At 37.3% G+C, this 13,659-nt stretch overlaps 1 pseudogene; it reads right to left on the reverse strand.

Annotated features, from left to right (window-relative positions):
• Window positions 1–2,775: 2,775 nt before the first annotated feature.
• LOC103210236 lies at window positions 2,776–3,705 on the reverse strand (annotated as a pseudogene).
• Window positions 3,706–13,659: the final 9,954 nt, after the last annotated feature.

Genomic DNA, 13,659 nt, shown 5'->3' on the forward strand with positions numbered 1-13,659 from the left:
AATGAAGAAAGAAGACCAAAGAAGAGTGCATGCTTTTGAGTTGTGGTGCTGGCAAAGAATGCTGAAAGTACCATGGACTGCTAAAAGAACTAACAAATCTTCCCTGGAAGAAATGTTGCCAGAATGCTCTTTGGAAGTGAGAATGGCCAGACTTCGTCTGACTTATTTTGGTCTTGTTGTAAGAGGAGACCATTCCCTGGAGAAGGATATCATGCTTGTTAAAATGGAAGGTCAACAAAAGGGGGAAAGGCTCTTAAGGAGATGGATTGACACAGTGGCTGCAGCCATGGGCTCAAGTATAGCAGAGATCACAGTGCTAGCACAGGACTGGGCAGTGTTTCATTCTGCTGTGCATATGGTCTCTATGAGTCAGAGATGACTCGATGGCACCTAACAACAAACAAATAAATAAATAAATAAAAACCTCACTTCCATGGAGTCAGATCCAACTCATAGCAACCCCTCCTTGGGTTTCCGAGGAGGTCTCACTATGAAAATAGATTGCCGAATCTTCCTTCCAAGGAGTGGCTGGTGGGTTTGAACCACTAGCCTTCTGGTTAGCAGTCAAATAAATGCCCTAGGCACTATGTCACCAGAGCTCCTGTAACACTATACAGAAAGAGAGAGGGAGAGATGGAGGTAGAGATGGGGAGAGAAAGACAGACAGAGAGAGAGAGAGAGAGAGAACAAGCACAGAGACAGGCAGAGAAAAAACAGATTTATTTTAAGTAATTGGTTCATTTGATGGCAGAGTCTGAATGTCCAAAATCTGTACCTCACATGACAGCATGGAAACTTTGGCAATCTTGTGCCTACAATGGGTAAGCGCGATGGCCAAATAGAAACTCCAACAGGTTGTCTATTTACAGTCTGGAGTCAGAATTTGTCTCCCTAGGGAAAATTTTTGTTTGCTCCTAAGGCCTTCAATTAATTGGTTAAGATTCACCTACATTATAAAGTGTAATTTGTTTTACTTAGGTCACCTGATTTACATGGTATTAAATTGTAAATTCCTTCACAACAACAGTTAGATAAATGTTTTATCAAATAACTGGGATCCATATCATAGCCAAGTTGACACATAAAATTGACCGTTACGCACAATATTGTTTTACTGAAAATGTATGCAATAAAATTTTTATGATAAGTACTATCTCAGACGTAAAGGAAGTGTTAGTGCTGATTATAATTAGGGACAATTGTACCTGCAATTACAGATAAATAAACTGAAAATTTTAATTTCAGCATTGAATATGTATTAGTAAATATGTACCCAATTTGGTAAAATTTTTTGTCTTCTAGTACAGAGTACTGTGTCTACCTTAAGGAAACAATAGTTTATACAGGTCCTCGTATTTTTACCCACATTTGACTGCTAACCAGAAGGCTGGCAGTTCAAACCCACCAGCCACTCCTCAGAGGGAAGGTTGAACAACCTACTTCTGCAGTGAAACAACCTCGGAAACCCAAGGAGGTGTCTTTATTAATCGGATCCCATTCGATGGCAGCTAGGTTTATTTTTATTTTTTATTTTTTTTATTACATGTGCTCTGGTGGTGTAGTGCCTAAGGCATCTGACTGCTAACCTCAAGGCTAGCAGTTAAAACCCACTAGCCACTCCTCAGAAGGAACACTGGGCAATATATTTCCATAGAGATATCACCTCGGAAACCCAAGGAAGGGGTAACTATGAGTCAGAATCAACTTGAGGGCAGTGAGTTTGGTGTGTTTGGTTTTATGTGAAACTCTGCTTAATACATATTTTACACATTTTATCTCCCTAATAGAAAGGATATATCAACTCAGTAATATGAACAGACAAGAAATTACCTTATTTTTATCAAATATGAATGGAGACAATAATAAAGAAAATCAAACCAAACTCACAGCCATTGAGTCAGACCAGACTCATAGCCACCTCTCCTTGGGTTTCCGAGGCAGTATCATTATGCAAGTAGATTGCCCAACCTTCCTTCAAAGTAGTGGCTGGTGGGTTTGAACCACCAGCCTTCTGGTTAGCAGTCAAGTGCCTTAGGCACTAAGCTCCAGAGCTTCTGGAGACAATAATACCTGCTAACAAATAATTTGATTTGAATTTACCAATTGTTATGTGGGAGAAATTGTGGTAATCAGCTTTGGTACAGATTATGGCTTTGGAAAGCCTATGGGACAGTTCTAGTCTGCCCTATATGGTCACTATGTGTTGGAATTGACTTGACAGCATACACAACAGCAACAACAAGTAATAATTTTAATACTAAATACAAATAAGTGATTTGCATTTTGTAAATAATTCTTATTTTTTAAAAAATTCCAGATTATGAAAAAACAGCAAAATGTATCATTGATCTCTCTTACCACCACATCTTCAGTTGATCCATTAGGTTTGTTTTTAAGACTCTTTTCAAATGTTATTTATATATTTAAGGAATATTTAAATGTATGATTAATAATTATCTTTCTTGTAATTGCAAATATTCAAAATTAATTGTTAGTTTATATATTCTAGGACTCTCTAAATAATTCTTAAATAAATATTTACCAAAATTAGAGTCTTTAGCACTTATGTTTCAGACATGGGAGAATGTTAACTTTTGTGTGGGAGAAACTTATATCAACATATGCAGTTACTACTGTTTTATGTTGATATATGCTATAGTAACCATCAATTAGAAATTGTCAGGTCCCCCATCTTGGAAATAGGCAAGGAAGCTAAATTTGATGTATTTTGAATTTATCTCATCAAAATGGCAATGCCTTGAAATAATTATCTTATCATTTTTCTGAATATAGCATTCTACTCATAATTCTCCTTACAGCTTCCTTTATTTGCTTGTTCCAAGGACCATAGATAATAGGGTTTAGGAAGGGAGGGACTATAGAGTAGAATACAGAAATGATCATGTCTTGAATTGTGGGTGAGTTGGAGCTTGGCTTCACATGCACAGCAGCAGCTGAGCTGACAAAGACTGTCACCACAAGAATTTGTGGAACACAGGTAGAAAAAGCCTTTCCTTACTCTCCTCTGATAGGAAACTTGAGCACAGTAGAGAATATGTGAATGTATGACAGGATGATGAAGAAAAAACAACCACCTGCAAATATGACTGAAGAGACAAAAATTACAACGTTGTTGATGAAGGTACCAGGAGAGCTTCAGCAGAGTAGGTATGTCACAGAAAAACTGATGGACGATGTTGGACTGACAAAAGGACAGCTGGAAGGTGATGCCTGTGTGGAATCTTGAGAAGACTAAACCACTGAATAGGGAAGCCAGAGACACCTGGACACAGACCCGAGGGTTCATGATCACAGGGTAGTGGAGGGGCTGGAAAATAGCCACATAATGGTATGGGCCATAATAGTGAGGAACAGCAGTTCTATAAAAGGAAGCCATAACACAAGAAAGATCTGAGCTGCACGTCCAGTCTTGGAGATTACCCTGTTGTCAAACAGGAAGACAACACATGGCCTTGGATATAATTATAGGAATGTAGTACATGTCCAGTACAGACAGATTCCTAAGGAAAAAATACATGGGAGTGTGAAGACTCTGGTCAAGGGTGGTTACTGTGACAATGAGAAGGTTTCCCAGCAGGGTTGCCAAGTATATCAGTAGAAATATCACTGAGTGCAAGACTCTGAGCTCCCATACATCAGAAAATCTTGTAAGCAAAATCCAGCCACTATGGAAGAGTTAGGCATCTTTTTGTATTTTACTTTCAATAAGAGAGACAAAGGCAAATAATCCTTAAAACATGAAGAATCAATATGTGGAAAAAATTAACTTAAGTATGTTTCTTATCCAGTTTTGTTCTATCTAATAGGTATTATTTATTAGGAAATAATATTATGCTGCTTCTGCTTCTTAATTGTGTAACTTATTGTTAAGGTACTGGTGTAAAATATAATCTGTGCTCATGCTTGTATAAATTTCTATCACTACTGGTACAATGTTTCTATTGGAAGTCAAGTATGCCTGGAAGATTAATTGAGTTAATATACATTATTTCTATACCTGTTGAACCATTAAAATTATTCTATAAATGTTAATACTTATTTGACGACCAATCAGAATTTGAGTAGAAATTGGAGGCTATTACTTTACCAGATCTCTCAAAAATCTATATGCAGTCCCATATCTATGCACAGGTAGAAAAATTATTTTTTGTTTTCACATCCACTATCATGATTTTTGGTACTAATTTCATTTTAAAATTTACCTTCAACAATTCCTTTCCCTGATGATAAACTTTGAGTGACTATATATATATCTTTTCCCAGCAACTATTTACATTTTTACATTTTACATTTTTATTTTAACATTTGATTTTTCCACATATCTCACTCTATTTTTTTAAAAAATATTTATTAAAATATTATGACTTTATGTTGTTTCTTTCATATTCTAGATATTATAATCAACAAAGTAAATATACTAACTTCTACTTTTATTTATTTAGAATGTCCTATGCAGTTTACATTATTCACATATTACATGTAATTATCACAGTAATCTGAAAATTGGAAATATCATACACAATTTTGAAATAACAGTCTGGATCATCAAAGATGAAGAACATTATTAATCCATGGACCTGTAAGTGAAAGAATAAGCATTAAAATCCAGGTTTCTCTGCTCAAATGAGGAGCTCTGGTAGTGTAGTGTCTAAGGCACTTGACTGCTAACCAGAAGGCTGGCGGTTCAAACCCACCAACCACTCCTCGGAAGGAAGGTTGGACAATGCACTTCCTTAGTGATACCATCTCAGAAACCCAAGGAGCAGTCCCTATGAATCTGATTTGACTCAATGGTACATAACAACAACAACAACAACAAAACTGCTCAAATGAAACTCCCAAATTTTCTTGTCCAGAAATCCTGACCCTATTGAGCTTCACAGTTTGGCACAACACAAAACATTACTGTGGTAGTTATGTTCATGTGTCAACTTGGCTGGGCCTGTTTGAGTGGCTAGGCTAGCTGGTGGTAATTATTCCCCATGAAGAGACTGGCAATCAACTCCATGGTGGGCTCTACCACAAGCAGCTGAGTAGCTGCCTTTGGGATGTGGTCTGCTTCCTGTATATAAGGAGAAGACTTAGGAATGGTCTCTAACTTATGACACCTTGAACCCTGCATGTAGCCATGTCATTGTTTAGCAGCCTGCCACGCTCTGCTGACCTTGGGACTTTCAATGGACTTGAATTAATGTCCTGCCATGTGATTCTGTAATATTGGTTCTGTGCCTTTTTACCTGTCAACCCTGGGCTTGGCAGCCTCAGCAGCCAGCAGCTGTCTGAAGAAGAAAAGCCGCTAGCATCAGTGGGCTGGGAGCTGGAAGCAAAGCTGAAGCCCAAAGATGAGGGGCTTTCACCCAGCCCCTAGGGCCTGGCACTTTGAACTTGGACTTCTAGCCCCCCAAACTGTAAGAGAATAAACACCTGTTTGTTAAGGCCATTCCATTTCTGGTATATTTCCTGTCAGAGCGGTACTAGGTAACCAGAACAATGACCATGTGCAAGCTGATAATTTATTTGCTTGATTGCATTTCTGCTTTCTGAGTAATGTTGTTGTTTTTAGTTGCCATTGAGTTGGCTCTGACTTATAGTGACCCTACGTATGCCAAAATGAAACAATGCCCAGTCCTGCACCATCCTTATAATTTTTCCTACACTTGAGCCCACGGTCACAGCCACTGTGTCAATCCATCTTATTGAAGGCCGTCTGCTTTCTCACTGACCCTTTATTTAATCAAACATGAGAGCCATCTCCAGGGACTGGCCCCTTCTAACAACATGACCAAAGTAGTTCAGACAAAGTCTGTCCATTCTCTCTTCTAAGGAGCAATCCGGCTGCACTTCTTCCAGGACAGATTTTTTGTTCTTCTGGCAGTCCATGGTATTTGCAGTATTCTTTCCCAGCACTACAATTCAAAAGCATCAATTCTTCTTCAATTTTCCTTACTTGTCCGGATTTCACATGCATATGAGATTATTGAAAATACAATGGCGTGGGTCAGACACACCTTAGTCTTCTAAGTGACATCTTTGTTCTGTTTAACACTTTAAAGACATCGTTTGTAGCACATTTTCCCAGTGCAATATGGCATCTGATTTCTTGACTACTACGTTCATGAAATCACACTGCCGCGATTTCAGTCAGATCTGACGCATAGCTACCCCTTCTTGGGTTTCCGAGGCAGTATCGCTACAGAAGTAGATTGCCCAAACTTCCTTCTGAGGAGTGGCTGGTGGGTTCCATGAAATAGGTTCTTCCGTATCTATGGTTGATTGGCTAACTCTAGTCTTCATTGTTTCTTCTCTTCCACTTGTATTATGTTTTCCATTATTAACTTTTCAATCCATTTCCATGTATTCTTTGAAATAACATAAATGATTAGGTTCCTCTGTTCAAAATATTTATTTCTGAATCTCCAGCCCATTAATCTCCTAACTCTTTTTTCCTACCTCTTTTCATTAGCACTTTTCAATAGTATTGAATTGACTTGATGGCAGTGAATTTGGGTTCTGTTTTTATCATAGTGTTACATCTGTCCCTCTCTATTTTGTGTTGAAAGTTAACAATGTTTCTCTTTGCCATCCCATATAACCATCTCATTCTATTAACATCTTCACTTGAAAATCAAATGATAGCTTCCTCAGTTTTCAGGTTTTTAGACCTCCTCAATATTTACCCTATGGGTGCTTTCTCCACTGGTGCTACATCTCTGCTGTCTTGCTATGTCCTGTTCATTTTGATAGCCACCCATTACATTAAAGATAAGTAGGAGTCTAAGATAACCTTCTTCAGAAACTAGTTCTCAATTGCATAATTATTACATTACAAAATCTTTAGTTTGAAAATCTCCCCTTCAACCTATTACTACCCACTTTTCCTGTTATTTTTAATTATGTTATCATATCATCTATTGGAATAGGTGGAATAGACATAAGGTGGAAACATGTCTCTGTCCTCTCCCAGGGTTTTGAAGCCTCACTTATGTTTCCTCCTTATCCCTTACTGTAATTAAAATCAGTAGTTGTCATAATCCTTCCATGTCTCTAATATCTATCTCAAAAAATAGTTTTCAATTTGAACCATCCTAAATCATCTCAGATAGAATGCATGAATTTCTGGTTTCTAAGTAACACTGTATTTGAAATTTTTTTTTGTTTAAAACAAATCCCATACTACTTAAAATTGATGGAATGTGAGTGCATATCTTAGCTCTCCCCCCAAAATAGAAAATACTTACAGTTTTGCAGTGTTCTATTGAACTAGGACCAACTTATGTGGAATATATGAACTTAGTTTCAATACCTAGGACACAAAAGGTCTTCAGGAAATCTCCAAGAATGCCCCTCTCATAAATTTAATACATGTGTATTATTTTAAATGGACGTTCTCTGAAAATATTAAATAATTCTTAAAATACATACTTATGAGGAAGTTACTGGAGTAGATATATACTTATACTTTACATTTTGTTGCCATTTTTACTCCTTAAATTTATTAACTATACCCTAAATATATATTTCATTATTTTAGGGAAATATATGCAAGAATGATAAAATAAATCATTCATTAAATTTATTTCAAAGGATCTTAAGGATCCAGAAAATAAAATAATTAAAAAAAATACATCTTAGTATATTCCCTTATGACTTATGATGCATGGTTTTTATTTGTAGAAGTCATTGTTTACTTAATACCATCATCAAAATGAGTAAGATGAAGTGTGTGGGTTTAGCTATGTTGTTGTTGTTATGTGCCGGCGTGTCCTACCTGACTCATAGCGATCCCTCCTTGGGTTTCCAAGGTGGTATCACTATGGAAGTAGATCATCCAATCTTCCTTCCAAAGAGTGGCTGGTGGGTTTGAATCGCCAGCCTTCTGGTTAGCAGTCAAGTACCTTAGGCATGACGCTACAAGAGCTCTATATTACTGTTATTTTTGCTATATACTGTTATTTTTCACATGTAACCTGAACATATTTTGGTACTGAAACAATCTTTTACATAAATATATTATTTTCTGCATATTTGTAGACTGCATGGATTGTCAGTAATAGTTGAGTAGATGATGGAATTGGGCTCATACTGAAATGCTTGAAAACATCCTCTTTCATAATCGTCACAATAAATCATGAAGCGTATAGTATATGCATGACATCCTCCTTGTTAAAGTAGAGGATCAGTGAAAAATAGAGTACCCTTAATGAGCTGAATTGATCCAGTAGCTGCAACAATGGGATCACATATAGTAATGATTGTGAGCATGGTATAGGACAGGGCTGTTGTAACAGAAATACCACAGTAGATGGCTTTGACAAACAGGGGTTTACTCTCTTACAATCTGGAAAGCTATAAGTCTGAGTTCAAAGTGCCAGTTCTAGGGGCTGTGTGAAAGCCCCTCAACCATGGGCTTTAGTTCTGTCTCTTGCTCCCAGCCCACCAGAGTGGGAAATATCTCTTAACTCAAGCAGCTGCTGGCTGTTGAGGCTGACAAACCCAAGGTCAACAAGTAAAATGGCATAGTCCCAAGATTATCAAGCAACACAACAGGCCACTAGTTCAAGTACAGAAACAGTTCCAAGATTGACAGAAAACATGGCAGATAACTGATTACTTGGCTAAATGCAGGATGCAAATGTGCCAAGAAGCTAGAGACCTTTCTCAAAGCTTCTTCTTAATACTAGAAGCAGACCACATGCCTAAGGCTGCTACTCAGCTGCTCACAGTAGATTCCACCATGGAGTTGATTACCAGTCTCATCATGGGGAATAACTACATCCAGCTGCCCAGCCACTCAAACAGGCCCAGATATGTTGACACTTTAACCTTAACTACCACAGTAGGGTTGCTATGAGTTAGAACTGACTTGATGGACCCTAACAACAATAACATCCTCAGAGATAGCATGTGTTCTACTGAAATTACATAAACTATTTACTGATTTGAAGCAATGAGTGAAATGTCCATTTTCAGACCTGCTTATCCTTATGCCCTCAACTTCATACCTACAATTGAAAATCTGCCATGTCATAACATTTCACTTTTTGTTTTCTCACTCCCTTCTTCTTGTAACCAGTGCCAGCACCTATAACATATAGAACTCTGGAGGTATAGTGGTTAAGGCACTTGGCCGCTAACCAGAAGATCAGAGGTTCAAACCCACCAGCAGCTCCACAGGAGGAAAAGGAGGCAATATACTAAAGATTTATAGCCTTGGAAACCGAATGGGGGTCACTATAAGTTGCAATTGACTCATTGGCAGTGGGTTTGTTTTTTAGTTTTATAGCATACAGAATCTATGCTAATTGCCAGGAAGCAGGGAAGATGTAACTTTCAAATTGGCCTCATGAGTTCAAGACTAAAATGGTTCTCATTTTTTGATAAACTTAATTTCAGGACCTTTTGTACTGGTTAGAAAAGTAATTTCCTTTATTATTGTTTTATGCTAAGCTGTTTACATGTTATTGACAAAATTGTATGATTGACTTGGCTAGAAATGGATACTTCAGTATTTACAAGTAATTCTGCTTTAGTTATGACACTTTTATTCCAAAGGATATGTTTTAAAAATATTTCTTACTATTTTTTTCTCACTAAAGTCCAAATCACATTTTTTGTATCACATTATACAAATGCAACAGGATTTAGTAGTTTGAAAGCAGAATGAGAAACATTTATTATTTTACGCTCTCCAATCAATTTTAGGTTTTTACCTTGAAGTTTCATGCTGTAGTTTAGTAGAGTTGAAGCTTACTACTTTCAGAGGAAGATGTGTTTTTCATCCTGACTCTGAAATTTAGTTGCTATGTAGTTTTGGGAAGCTTCTAAAACATATTTGAACCCCAATTTAATTGTTTAAAAAATTTTAATAAAATCTATGTTATGAATTTTATATTTATGAAATATTTTGAATAGAGAGGTATTCAAAAGGATAGTTGAAGAAAAGTAAATAAAAATTACAGATCACTAATAGAAGAAGTAAGAATGTGATCTCTTCTGTTCTTACATTTACTTACTTTAACACTCATAGTACTATTGTTTTTAAATAATCAATTGAAAAGGAAAAGATAAACCCACTCAGCACACAGCATTTGCTAATGTAGTTTTCTCTTAAAGAAATATGAATTAATATACAATATTCTGAAATGATTTGAAAGACATTGTAAAATTGAGACCAATTTCTTTACCTGCAGAGTTACAGGGGATCCCTGTGTATAACATTTCTTCCTGGTAACTAGAATATTGCAATAATGTGCTTATCCTTGAAAGAGTAAAAGCAAATGAGTCTTTATCTTTTATGCAAAGACCTTAAGGATATATTTTCCAGCCTGACGAGTTGGCAGGTGTATTTTGTTCATTAATGTATTGATTCATTTATTTATTCACCCACACATTCATCTTATCTTTAAGTTATATATAGTTAACTCAATATTTCAAAATATTTTGGATAACATGAAAATACTGATTTGGAAGATGAAGAATGACTATGAACAAATGATTGCATGCTTTTTCATAATATGCTATGAGAAAGCACTAGATTATTAACTAAAGTATTAAGAATATGTACACATACAACTTTCTGACTACTTCAGTTGTTCATCTTCTAGCACCTGAGCATATAGCACAGTGGTTGACAAAGAGAAAAAAATTGGCATAAGTGTTTTGAAATTATTAATTGAACAGCAATAATATGGATAAATCGTAATTTCTATTTTAGGTAAAGGTAATACACCAGAATTAAAGTGTTCAAATACAAATTTTAAATCAGCATTTTCATACAGAATCTGTGGACAACATGCAGAGTCTCTCTTGCCACTGCCTGCGTTGCTGGCATTTGTTCACTCTGTTTTTCTATGAACAGCTATCAATTCTATTCAAACTGCTGGGAATGAGTTTTTAACTCAGTGAATCAATCAGAAGTTTGTCTCGTTGTGTGAGTAAATCCTCCTATTTATATTTTCTATTCTAATCTTATTAATTTCAAAAAAACAAACAAGAGAACAGTGCAGTGGAGAAGTGGGGGTTGTTCACGAAGGAAAGCAAAAAGGAGAAATTAATAACAGTAAACACTTACAAGTTAATACTATCTTTTATTAAGCTGGATATGCAAACCAGGAAACCTGGCAATATCCAACCATGTTTCTTTCAGGCACAGGTAAGAATCACTGCCCATATTTGGTTGAGATACTGAGAGAACTCTTTTGGTTTATAACAAAATCCTCTCTGTTCAGTAAACTAGAAAAAAAAAAAAAGTAGTGATGCTCAAGGCAACAGACGAAACCCCTGGGAACACTTCCTGGGGGCATTCAACAGTAGCCAGTGCCCAGGGACAATTGCCAGGAGATAATTGGCTCTAGTTGATGAAGGATCACTACCCAAGTAAATCCTATGAATGAATATAACTTTCATGTACCAAGAAATATTCATGTATTTGTATCTTCACAAAGAATTGGTGAAGATAAATGACACAATAATTTAAACACAAAGAAAATTCCAATTTCCCTAATACCTTGAAAGTTCTTAAGGTGTAATCTTATGGATCATAAAGACCACGTAACAGAGAAGGAGATATCCAGTGCCTGGCCTTAACCCAACCCTGGGAAGCTTTGTTCCCCCTCATCCTCTAGGTTTCCCTCTGAGGAATGCAGTGATTTCACTAATTGAGCCCAACTTACATGATTTATAATCGATTTAATGACAAAATAACTCTTCTGAATTTGTCCAAGGTGTCTGTATAACGGTTCAAATGTTATTTATCAGATCAGGGACGAAGCTTGGTCCAGGGACCTGTGTATGAGCTCTGTAATCACCGTTACGTTGCTTCATCTCTGATGCCTCAGTTTCTTCATCTGTTTTGTCAACAAGAGTTTATACTGTCATGGCCTTCTGGTGGTGTGACTCAATGGAACCTGTAAAGCACTTAAATTAGTAACTGATACATGACGCTTGTTAAACCAAAAACCAAACCCACTGCTATCGAGTCGATTCCAACTCATAATGACCCCCATTGGGTTCCAAGCCTGTAAACCTTTACATAAATAGATTGCCTCATCTTCCTCCTGCAGAGCAGTTGGTGCATTTGAACTGCTAACCTTTTGGTTATAGCCAAATGCCTTACTCACTATGCCACTATAGCTCCATGATGGATATTAGCAAGTACTTTAATATCCATCATATATTGTCAGGATGGCAGTATTTCCCAGGTCTTGGAGGTGTGTTTTATATGTCTGTTTTGAATTAAAACTCAATTCAACTGTCCTTAGACAATAGTTAACACACTCTCTTTTCTTTCATATTTATTTCTTTTAAATTATTTTATTATACTTTAAGTGAGAATTTACAGAGCAGAATATGTTTTACATTCAACTTTTTGTGTACATTTGGTTTCCCTCCCAATTACCATCCCCAACATTCTCCTCCTCTTCCTTCCCAATGACCAGGCCCCTCCATGTCTGTGTCCTTCTTGGTTAGGCACTCCTGTCTGTCCACCTTTCCCTCCATGTGAATGGTGCCCCTCTGGTTCCCCATGGCTGATTACTCCAAGGGATGTATCTCCGTAGAGTAGGTCAGAGCATTGCCCTGGGTTGAGTGCTCTGCATGAAAGTCTTATTACCCTTGGACTGAGAGCCAGCCCTGGGGAGTGGGTTTTATCCCAGGCCCAAAGTATATCCCAGGGCCATAGTCTTGGGGGTCCTACCAGACTCCATCCAACCAGTAATTCTGGTCTTTATTGTGTTTTTGAATTCTGTTCCACATTTTTCCTCCCACTCTATCTAGGATCTCCAGTTTTGATCCCTTCGCTAGCGGTTGGCATTGGTAGCTGAGCACAATCTAGTATTCTGGTTGAAGACCATCATGTCCTAAGGCTGATTGTTTCCAAATGCCCATTTTTTGGTACTCTTCTTCCCTTCCAACAATAGGAGACTGTTAGCTACACCTTAGATGGCTGCTCGAAACCTTTTAAGACCCCAGTCACTATTCACCAAAGTAAGTTGTGGAACAAGACTTTTATGTATTATGTTATGCCAATTTAGTCTAGTGTCCCCCAATACTATGGTCCTGAGTCAGCAGATCTGGTGGTTCTCTCTCCCACAGTATCACACTGTCTATGAGGGATTGCTCTATGTCTGTCTTCTATTGCTTCTGTAAATGCTTGTAGTTATTTTGTATCACTAGTATCTGTACAAGATTACTCTCAGCTGAATCTATCATTGGCCTAGAATATATTCCTGTTCACTGACCCCCATCTGATCTCATTTGTGTGTGAATTTATCTGTAGCCTGGTGTTTGGTGTTAGTGGTAATGCAGTATTGTGGATATACTGGTATTAGCCTCTGTCATCTATATTTTATGTGCACAATTCAGTGTCCTCCCTTTCCCCAAAGTTATCATGGTGGTCACAGACTCTTTCCATACCATCCCTCTCCTTTTTCAACTCAGCATGTAGCCCCCAACTAGTCTGAAATTTTCCTCTCCACTTCCCTCCCATTCCCAGTAACCTACAAAGCGAGTTCCCCTCCCTAAGCAAACCCTTCCTTGACTTTTTACAGTAATGGCCTCATACAATATTTGTCCTTCTGTGATTGACTTATTTCACTCAGCATAATGTCCTCCAGGTTCATCCATGTTGTTAGATGATTC

This window comes from Orycteropus afer, unplaced genomic scaffold (assembly GCF_000298275.1).
Source record: "Orycteropus afer afer isolate SDZICR_OR568_19922 unplaced genomic scaffold, OryAfe1.0 scaffold00575, whole genome shotgun sequence".
NCBI lineage: Eukaryota > Metazoa > Chordata > Mammalia > Tubulidentata > Orycteropodidae > Orycteropus > Orycteropus afer.